This window comes from Rhododendron vialii, chromosome 13a (genome assembly GCF_030253575.1).
Source record: "Rhododendron vialii isolate Sample 1 chromosome 13a, ASM3025357v1".
In the NCBI taxonomy this organism is placed as follows: domain Eukaryota; kingdom Viridiplantae; phylum Streptophyta; class Magnoliopsida; order Ericales; family Ericaceae; genus Rhododendron; species Rhododendron vialii.
In genome coordinates, this window is record NC_080569.1 from 10,158,054 (window position 1) to 10,169,824 (window position 11,771).

Here is an 11,771-nt window from a genome sequence, read left to right on the forward strand (position 1 = left end):
TTATCGTTAGGTTTTGGTATGTTTCAAGCAGTGTCATTTTAAACTTGTAGTGAAATACTCAATCTGATGTGATCTACCCAAACTACCCATGGCCGAGGGTTGAACCTAAGGCTTTGATACCAAGTTGTAACGCCCTGATTTTTGAAAATAAAATCGGAGGTTTAAATATTAATTTCTAAAAATTTATTAAATTAAAATTCGAAATCCAAACCGGATAATTCACCCTAAAGTTTCGTCTATTACAAATTATCGTAGAAATACTGAAAATAGTCTTTATGGTAATAAACTGAACAAATTCACAGAGCCATCCTCTAAGTTTGATACGGATCCCAAGCATATTCTGGCTCAGCTCCCACCTCTGGGTTCTCTTCAGCATAAAACTGTTCACCTTCGGGGTTTGGTGTTTCTTCTTGATTATCTGCAAAATCTGGCACGGAAGCCAGGCAATTTGTACCTGAGTGAACGAGTTCACCCCGAAGTATAATCCAACCCAACTACCCTTCTTACTTTACAGTTAGCATGCAACAGGATAATAATAGCGCGAAAAAAAATAACACAGAGTTTGTTCCATATAATCAGTTTATTACTATCCATTAACTTGTCGTGTAATCTAAGATCTCCTCCGCGGGATCTTTCCTCCCCAACCACTAGCCATGCTCGGTCCCATGAGATCACTTCCCTTTGCTGTCGCAGATGCATCTAAGTTATGTACCGAGTATGCATCCCAATAACTACAACAAGGGGAAAGCTTATCATGCCTGAATCACGACTAGGGTTCGCTTATCTTATGTACCACTTCACAAACCACATCACAATCACCACTGGACACCCGCCAGTATATCAATTCATCACTGAACACCCGCCAGTCTATCAATTTATCACTGGACACCCGCCAGTTTCAATCTCATCACAAATCTCAACATCACGCCTGCAGGCAATCTAGAAATAAAACTTTCCAATTCATCCATTATCTAGTATCGTCTATGTGAACTCTATTCGCATACCACCCCATGTCTCTAGGGTCCAATCTATCACTCAAATCGATGCAATATACAACGAATCAATAATAATTAAAACAATTAATAAACAACGTAATCACGCAACTTATTATGAACGGGCCGTTGCCCTTAATCTTGTATAGTCCCAATGTCAACAATAAAGTAAGAGTTTTAAAAGAAATTTAAAAGGAAAATTTTCCAGGCTTTTATTAATTAATTCTAAGATAATAGATTAATTAAAAACTAATTAAATACATTAATTGGACAAAAATATTGAAACATTTATCATGACTTTAATAAAAGTCCTAAAGGTCCTATGCAACCAGTGGAGTGTTAGAAGTTGGGTTTGGAAGGTCACGGGATTAATTTAAATAAAGACGTTTAAATAAAGTGGCCGAAAGTGAATTAAATAGATAATAAATAATTTGCAAATTTAAAATATTCTACTGTTAACAAGATTTCATCCTCAGAATATAGAGAGTCTAAATAAAAATTATTCGGGCATTTATAATAAGGTTATAAGGCCGTAAAGAATTTTTGATTGAAAACGCTATAGAGATAACAATAAATAGTAAATTAAATAAAAAAAATTATCTTAACAAGATATTATCTTTGAGATGCAAGAAGTCTAGGAAAAATTAGTTTGGGTGTTAAAACGTTGTTTGGAAGGTCGCAAATATTTTTCGTGTGTAAACTTTAATAGATAACGAACAAATAATTTAATAAATAGATAATTAAATAAAAAAATATGATCTTAACAAGTTATGATCTTTGAAGTATGAAAAGTCTAGGAAAAATAGTTCGGGGGTCGAAAACGATGTTCGGAGGGTCGAAAAGTCAATTCGAAACGAAATAGAAACTGCCGCAAGGTTTGACCGAGTCAACCTTGCGGCTGGGCAGCGAACCGCAACCTCAAGCCTGGTTCTTGCGGCCCGAAGGTTGCGGCCGCAAGGTCGCGTCCAGATTCGGTTTTCTTGGTTTTTCGTCACGGTTTTGATGCATGGGCTCGTTCGGGCTATTGAGTTACGCATAAAAACAATAAATATACTTAGAGGAGTGTTTGGAAGGGATTATACTACCTTGGTTCGGGCCGAATTGATTTTAAAACGAATTTTGAAACTTTGGAGAAGACAACTTCGGTTTTGGCGATCGGGGGACCTTGGGCTCGAATTGATTGACGTTTAGCGATGCTAGGAGTGGTAGAAACAGATTGGAATGGTCAATTTGGGTTTTGATTGGCTTCGGAAAGGAAACCCACTTTTCTCTCTCTCTTTTTCTCTCTCTAGAACTCCATTGATTGGAGTTCGATATTTCTCAAATTTCTCTCTCTCTGTGGACTGGTGAAATATGGGGAGTGGCGTGGTGTGCCCTAGGGTCGGGGTTATAGGATATATATAAGGGAATTTTTATAAAAGTTGAAGAAAATTGAGTTTAAAAAGGATTCTAATACTAGGCTTGAGATGGACGAAAAAGGAGTGGGGATGTGATCAGGGAGAGGGAGTAGAGTCTGAGTAGGAGAGGGAGAGGTGGAAGGAATTTTCGTAATATGCATGCATGCAAATAAAAAAAAAAAAGGTAGGATAATTAGAATAGGATAATTATGTTTGATATAAATATATCCTATTAAAGAATAATTAATCTTTATTATCAATAATACTAATTATATGATATTACTATTAATAAAAATATCGGGTTGTTACATCATATGATGGGAAAAAATTGAATACAAGGCATGCCTCGTGGTGACAGAGTTTGGGTGGTGTTTATACCATATTTCACCGCCTGTCGATGATCGACCGAAAGATGGCAATTATGAGAGTGCTTCCTATTTTATTATTATTAAGTATTCGTATTAATATTAGAACTAGTATTAGTATTTCTTTTATTATTGTTATCTGCATGCAGGATATTTGGCTTGCTCCTACACATATGGAAGTTAAAAGGACACTTGTCATGCTCATACACATTTGAAGGGAAGTGGAAAGTTATTTTGACAAGCGTGGAAGCAAAGGATTGAATGAAGACTAGTGGAGAAGTTAGGAAGTTATTTCCTACGTTTGTTGTTTTCTATAAATAGTCTTTTAAGAAATCATTGTAATTCCTCTCCAACAAATCAAAGTCTATCTTTATTTGTCTTAATTTTTGGCATTACTAACCCATTCGGGTTATAATTAGGAGTAGGAGTAGAATTTCATATTCTAAGCTTAACTTAGAATCTTCGATGTCGCTCACGGCGATAGATCAATCGTTGAAGATTAACGGAAGTCTCTTCCATTTGTCTTCAATTTCGTTCTTAATCTCACATTTGACTCAACTGCCATTTCTCTTCCGGTGAAGTCCTAAAACACGACGTGGAACCACGGTTCCATCTTGTGGAGACATAGCCGCATTCACCCTTATTTTTGTTGTTGGCATTGTTTCCCGAAATCTCTGTCGATTTCGATCTAGGGAAAAATTGGTAAACAATTTTGGCGCTAGAAGGAGGGCGACATTACTAAATCGGAAGTAATGGTGAAATCATATGTGAAAAGAAAACCTTAAAGGTTTTTTGACATTTTATGTAATAGATAAACGGCCATTTGTTGGCCAATTGGAACAGTAAGGTTCCGGATCAAATGTAAAAAAAATAATAATAATTTTCAAGCTTTGCATGATGGGCTTGAAAGCAATTTATTGTTCAAAAGAAGCCGGCCAATTGTTGGCCAACTGTTCGAGGGATTTGAACCATGTCTCTGCCTTTGACAAAAAGGTTCAACAGAGGCATTGATTTGCCTCGTAAAGAATTTGTCTTTGCTTCTTGTTAAAATTTCAGCCTTGTATGAAGGCTTGAACCAATGTGAAATGTGTCATTTGTAAAGAAGATTAAATAAACAACTGGCCATGAAGTAAATCCTTTCTTTAGACCCAAATGAAAGGGTCTCCAATAAAATTTAATTTGCCATAAACATGGAGGCTTCGATAATCTTTTGTAAAAAAGGCCATTAGTGAAATTTGTCCCTAAATTGGAACAAATGTAAATGTTAATTTGGCCATTGATGTGCAGGGAAAGTCTCGTTGGTACGTAAGAAATAGTGCAGGAGACTATCATATGGCTTAATACGTTAATCCAATTTTGGATTAGTGTTAGCCTTTTTAATTCAAACATTAAATGGAGTGAAGACCTCATTCAGGTATGCATAAAGCCACTGTGATGGCTGTGTTGCAATTGCTCCTCGACAGGCTACATGGCTTTGTTTGTATCGAATCTGAACCCAAATTAGAGGGTTCATTATAAACAAATGTAAGAGATGAAAAATTCTAGCCTAATACAGAGGCTACACCAATTTATGTGTTTAAAGAATGTCATCCAATAGGAAGATTAACCCTTATTAAGTGGGACAATGTAGGGGGGCGAAATATCCGAAGGTTCATAGGGTTCGCAAGGTCCAATGGGGGAGAACAGGTTCACACGCTGTTTAACCAGTTGTCCAGTTGTCTCAGTTCATCTGTAAATAAAGATGAGCTTAGGCGTGATGTACCGTTAATCTTCCGAGGGATAGATGGATCCCCGGGTGCTTCACCGAACGATGTACGTCCATCCGAACGCACATAAACTCGAACTCACTCGGCAGTCTTATCTTCTGCCCAAGGATATCTTATCGTTCGGCGAGGTTGTTCTTCGGAGAGCACACCAAATGCTCGGAGCAGCTTCATCCATCAGGAGGGAGTTTCGCCGAGTACAGTAGTTTATGGAACCTTCTAGAAATATCTATTGATAAGTAAGTTGTTTTATCTGATATTCGAAGTGACATCTCTGAGCGATGTGACCTTTCTGACATCGACCCATGTGACTCTGTAAGATCTGGGGAAGCGGCGCTCATTAAATGGCTTTGCTGCATGACGTCATCCGAGCGTTACTTGACGCGTGGAAAGCAAAGCCATCTTGCTTAGCACTCCACCTTTCTGCCTATAAATAGAAGGGCATTATCACTAAGAAAAAGATGTGGACTCCTTCTCAACAGCACTCTCTCCTCTCTACTAGCATATTTCTTACTAAACTTCCTCTTATCTTCTCCACTTACTGACAAGTTCGTCGGAGCTTCTTCCCGGAGGAACACCCCCCCTCCGGTTCTGCAGGTACTCCAAGTTCAACGCCGTCTTCTACGGTCCAGCAAACGGAGAAAGACACACAGGAAATATCACGAAGAAAGCGACCCCCACAGACAATCTGTGAATTCTTGGCATCATTGAAAGGCTATACCCATAAGTCTTGGGGGGCAAAAATTCGTCCCTCTTTTCGATGATGGGCAGAAATTCATCTTTGGATATATGGCAACGATTGGATTGGTTGCTTGGTCCAGTCGATTTTGAACACTTTGCAGTTGATAATGGACATGCAGAGACATGTAATTTTGGGTGCCACCTGTGTTCCTAAAGGCCTTTATAGTTTATGATTTTCAACTGTTTTAAAAAGAGGCCATGGTTCATCGTTGGCGACTGGAAAATTTTGAAAGGTCTTGTTGGCATCTATGTCTCCTTCATCTAGATTTTAGTAAGGATGATTGAAATGAGAATTAGCCCTCTTTTGATATCGAGTTTGCATGGGGGGCAAACTCATCTTTAGAAGAGCCAGTTAGTGGCTCAAAAATTGAAACTCTAAGCAAGTCGAGTCATGAAAGTTACTCGACTAGAATAGAAAATCGACTGAACAAAATGAAAATGGTCGATGTACAAAGTGATCCACTATGGGTTCATGCATGGATGTGATAAAAACAGATTCTCAACATAAGTGGACTTGTATATAGGCTACGTTGAGTACACGTATTCAATCCATGTGTTATTAAATTATGTAATTAGACCCCAGTTGCCCATGGTTTTTGTTCCCGTCGATGGGAACATACTTATGATGATAATGGACAAGGCTAAGGAAGTTCAAGCCTAATAGTATGTTTATGATATGCCTCGACCATGTTTCCTTGTTTCCTGTTTTTCTTCAGTAGGAATTATAGTTGAAGGGAACTAATCGACAGAGCCATGTTATTCTCAACAGTGATTATTAAGCCTTGATGGCTTTATTGTACCAATCGAAAAGTGAAAAGATTGTGTAAAATTTATCTAAAACTCTTCGAGAGTTGGGGGCATAAATATTTACACCGTAAAGAGTTATCACCCGTCAATATCGACAGAGGAGTGATTTAAAATTAGTTAAATTATTCACTTGGGTTACATTAGCCCTTCACCCAAATGAATAAGGGGGGCATTGTTTACACCATATTTCACCGCCTGTCAATGATCGGTCGAAATGTAGCAATTATGAGAATACTTCCTATTTCATTATTATTAAGTATTCGTATTAATATTAGAACTAGTATTAGTATTTCTTTTATTATTGTTATTTGCATGCAGGACATTTGGCTTGCTCCTACACATATGGAAGTTAAAAGGACACTTGCCATGCTTCTACACATTTGAAGGGAAGTGAGAAGTTATTTTGACAAGTGGAAGCAAATGATTGAATGAAGACTAGTGGAGAAGTTAGAAAGTTATTTCCTACGTTTGTTGTTTTCTATAAATAGTCTTTTAAGACTTTATTGTAATTCCTTTCCAACAAATCAAAGTTTATCTTTATTTGTCTTAATTTTTGGCATTACTAACCCATTCGGGTTATAATTAGGAGTATGAGTAGAATTTCATATTCTAAGCTTAACTTAGGATCTTCGATGTGTTGCTCACGGCGATAGATCAATCGTTGAAGATTAACGGAAGTCTCTTCCATTTGTTTTCAATTTCGTTCTTAATCTCACTTTTGACTCGACTGCCATTTCTCTTCCGGTGAAGTCCTGAAATACGGCGTGGAACCACGGATCCGTCTTGTGGATATATAGCCGCATTCGCCCTTGTTTTTGTTGTTGGCATTGTTTCCCGAAATCTCTGTCGATTTCGATCGAGGGAAAAATTGGTAAACATGTAGAAAAAAAGGCTTTGATTTTGATGAATTTTTTTTGCCCATTGTGAAAATGTCCTCCATTCGTATTGTTCTTGGTATACATAGCCGCAAGTTTGAACCTTGAGATTGAACAACTTGATGTGAAAATTGCATTTCTTCACGGTGATTTAGAAGAGGAGATTTGTTTGGCTCAACCTGAAGGCTTCAAAAAAAAGAAAAGGAAAATCTTGTTTGCAAATTGAAGAAGAGCTTGTATGGCTTAAAACAAGATGGCATGAAAGCTATGGTTAAGGGCCCTGAAGACAACTGGTTGGGAAATTTTTTTGAGGAGGTGAGACAGTGGAGTCCTGATGTTGTTATTAAAGCTTCTCGCACAATCTGGATTAATTGCTATGGTGTGTCATTGCGCTTGTGGAATTCTGATACTTTCTTCCGCATCGGAAGGCTTTGGGGAGATTCGATTACTCTTGATGAAACAACATCCAAATTAAGGTTTATCTTTCTCTTCGGGTAGGGAGCAGATTTCTACCAAATCTTTTGGTATTATCAATCAAGGGATCAATTTGGAGGCTAACGGAAAAGTATATCCGAACTGGGTAGTGGAAGAACAAATGGTGGTCAACAATTTGGTATGGGGTGTTTGTGAATATAAGTGTAAAGGAAGAGATTGTCTCAGTTTCAAGAAATCTAATTTGGATAAGGATGATGATGATCCTGACGAGGTCATGGAAACTTCGTTTTGCTCAATTGATTCTACAGGTAATGAGGAGAATTTTGATTACGGCCGGAAGACAAGATTCTTGAGAAAGTAGAAAATCATGGAGTGGAAACCGTTGGAGCCCAAGACACAGGGTATGGAGGAGCGGCCATGGATTCTATGGGCCTTTTGGGAGATCCTCATGATGCTATTTTATCGGGTGTAGGGGATTCAAACCCATTAAATGAGGGCAATGATAAGAACGGGTGTATCATGAACAGTTTTGATGGCGTTAAGGAGCTTGCTTTTCCTTTGTCAATGGAGAAGAGGCACAGTGGTTCCCATGAAAGTACGCAGATGAGAGCTTCACTTATCCTCTTGCTCATGTGGTTGGTAAGCAGAGAAAAGTTGGGGAGTAGCGTTTCTGGAGATCGATCATCCCTGGTTGCTATCCATAAAATGGAAAAGAGATTGAGACGGTCATAGAGGAAGATTAATTAAAAAGAAGAAATCTCTAATGGAGCTTGGGGTTAAGGCCGTCAAGTTGAACCATAGAAACATGAAGGTCTCATCTTCTTCCTTGTCTTCCGATGACATCCGGAATAGAAACTTCATCCTCTTTAAAGAAGCTCGCAAGACGTTGGATTTAGCCCCCATGTTGGGCATTGAAGTTAGAGGGAGAAACTTTATTTTAAAAAGATTTGCTGAAATGCAAGAGGAAGAATTTAAGAAGAGGATCCATGCTCTAGATGACTTGGAGGAGGAGTTTGGCTCAGAGGAAGATGTTGATTTTGAGGATGGTGCCTCTCCTGGTTGTGGTCTTGATTTTGGTTTTGGTTTTAATCTTTTGGTTCTATTTCTTGTGGTCTTAGGTTGTTGGTGGAGTTTTGGGTTTTGAGGTGTAATCCTGGAGTTTCCCGTTAGGTTTTTGGGTGTTTTTTGACAAGTCTTTCTTAGGCTTTTGGTGTTTTGGTTGGTGTCTTACCGTCCTTTTTCGGTGGTCTTGGGTGACTTTTGCTGGTGTGCACTTGTTTCGTTTAATCTTTGTAATCGTTTATAAAGATTAATAAAATCTTTTTGCTGAGGAAAAAAAAAAAAAAACAAGCACCGAGGCAATGGTACAAGAAATTTAATCCCTTTATGATGGAGCATGGGTATTCAAGAGCCACCACTGCAACTGGAGTTGAGGAGATCTGTTAGAGAGAAACAAACATCAAGAAAATACTCTCCCGATCAATTTGTGACGGTAACAGAAAATGGAGAGCCCGAGAGCTACCAAGAAGCCGTGGAGCATGATAAGAAAGGTGAGTGGACCAAGGCTATGCAAGAAGCTAGAAATGAAGTCATTGCTCACTTATGATTTGGGTCTTTGCAGAACCAATTACAAACATAAGGAGCAAAATGGGTAAGGTAACAAAAACACAAGGAGCAAAATGCTGTGGACAGAAACTCATCTACTTTCCCTCATTTTCTTGAGAACCAAACGACAGACGAATATAAAATGAAATCGAGATCATTTGACTGTGAATAGAATGCGCAGATTACAAGAGAAATAAACATAGTTACAAGCGAGACGATCAAGCGGGCGGAGGTGGTGAAGACTCAATCAATGAAAAATAGTAGACTCAAACGGAGGATGTGAAACTCGTGAATGTAGAATGAGAGAAATTGAAGATTCCATTTCTGCCCTTCAAAAAAGTGCACATGCTCTCTTTTCCGTTAAAAACGTGGAGGGAGTTAATCTGAGGACAAAATAGAAGGGCTTTGGATAGTTTGAGGGATGAAATTGATGGTTTAAATAGTTCGAGGACGAAGTAAAAAAAATAATGATAGTTTAAGGGATGTTTTCATAAAAAAAACAAAAAACCATCCTATGTAGATTTGGCATTCTTCGATGTCCATACATATAAAAATGTCAAATCTGTTTATTTTCAATGTGAAATCGGTTTTTGCTTGAAAAGAATGACCATTTGAGAGCAAATTCTTTTGAAAACCAATAATTGTTGAGATTCATGCAGGAATGTTGGAGTCATATCAATCATGGATCCAATGTGAGGGGAGTGATCCGGGGATTGTGCTGTGCATTCATGCGGGAATGTTGGAGTCATATCAGTCATGAATCCAATGTGAGGGGAGTGATCCGGGGATTGTGCTGTGCAGCCCGTGTGTGGAGGTTGATTTCTTCGTGATCTTTCTTGTGTTGTTTTCTCTATCTGCTGGACCGTGGGAGACGGCGTTGAACTTGGGGTACTTGCAGAACCGGAGGGGGATGTTCCTTCGGGAAGAAGCTCCGACGAACTAGTCAGTAAGTGGAGAAAGAAGAAGAAGAAGTTTAGTAAGAAATATGCTAGTGAAGAAGGAGGAGTGCTGTGGTTGAGGAGTTCAGAGAGTTTTCTTAGTGACAGTACCCTACTATTTATAGGCGAAGGGATAAAGTGCTGAGCAAGTTGGCTCTGCTTTACACGCGTCGAATAATGCTCGGATGACGTCATGCAGCAGGGCCATTTAATGAGCACCGCTTCCCAGATCTTACAGAATCACATGGGTCCATGTCAGAAAGGTCACATCGCTCAGAGATGTCATTTCGATTATCAAAAAGGACAGCTTACTTATCAAAAGATATTTTTGGAAGGTTCCACAAACATCTACACTCGGTGGGGCTCACTTCTGATGGTCGAAGAAACTCCGAGCATTTGGTATTCTCTCTGAAGAACATTTGGGCCGAACGAGAGGACGTCCCCGAGCGTAAGATTATATCACCGAGCGAACTCAAATACATGTACGTTCGGATAGGCGTACAACGTTCGGCGAAGCACCCGGGGATCCATCTATCCTTCGGAAGATTTATGACACATCACGCCTAAGCTCACTTTTATTTACAGATAAACTGAGACAACAGGACAACGGGTCAAATAGCATGTAAACTTGCTCCACCCCATTGGACCATATGAACCTTCGGATATTTCGGCCCCCTACACCGTGCTGCACAGCAAAACGAGACGTCGTTTTGCTGTTGTTCTGGTAAAAATGTTTCAGCCAACAAGGGCTTCATTTGGCTGCCCAAATTTCTGCAATTTCACATTATACCCACAAAAAAGAGTATTCCAAATTGCAAAGTGTACTAGGCAACAAATCAAACCCAAACAATTTCAAATGTAGCGTCTGAAATTTGTCCCAATCTTCTCTGTATACGAAATGTATTCCATTGGGCACAAATCAAAACAGAGTATTTGGATGACGATATGAGCATCTGACACTGGAAATTGATTGTTAAGAGGCAAAACTAGCAGGCTCACCTGTTCCCACGTAGCCACAGCTTCGCAAAGATTAAAATTAAATGACATGCAAGCCTCCAAATTCTCCTGCTTTGGGATCTCTCTGTTCTAGATGTTGGATTCACTCAACAAAGTCAAAAAAGTAAAAGAGCTTATCGTATGGATGGACAATGAATATTCTCTCTAAAAGTCATTTGAATGTAGTCATTGGCGAGAGCAGCAAGAGTCGATGGTTTTGGGGGGAGTCAATGAGGGATTAGGGAGAGATGTTCGGGTTTTTCTCTACTGAACGCTGTCGTTCTGTTTTGTGGGTATAATGCAAAATTGCAGAAATTTGGGCAGTCAAACGGAACCCTTGTTGGCTGAAACATTAGGACCAGCACAGCAGCAAAATGACATCGTTTTGTTGTGCAGCACGCTGCGCAGCACAGTCCCTAGATCCGTGAGGGGAGAGTAGCCAACCTAGCTAGTATTCCCTTTGATAGTCTCTGTCCGTAGAACGTAACACAAGCTTTCTGACCAATCGATACGGATGACTTCAAACTTGAAGCTAAGGTAATGGAACCCTTGTTGGCTGAAACATTAGGACCAGCACAGCAGCAAAATGACATCGTTTTATTGTGCAGCACGTTGCGCAGCACAATCCCTGGATCCATGAGGGGAGAGTAGCCAACCTAGCTAGTATTCCCTTTGATAGTCTCTGTCCATAGAACGTAACACAAGCTTTTTGACCAATCGATACGGATGACTCCAAACTTGAAGCTAAGGTTGGAAAGGGAGAACTTTGTGGATGTCAAATTATCATACACGCCTTTAAAAAAATTTAAATACAAAAATTTGTAGCCAGAATTAAGATGCTCTTCTAGGTAGTAGGT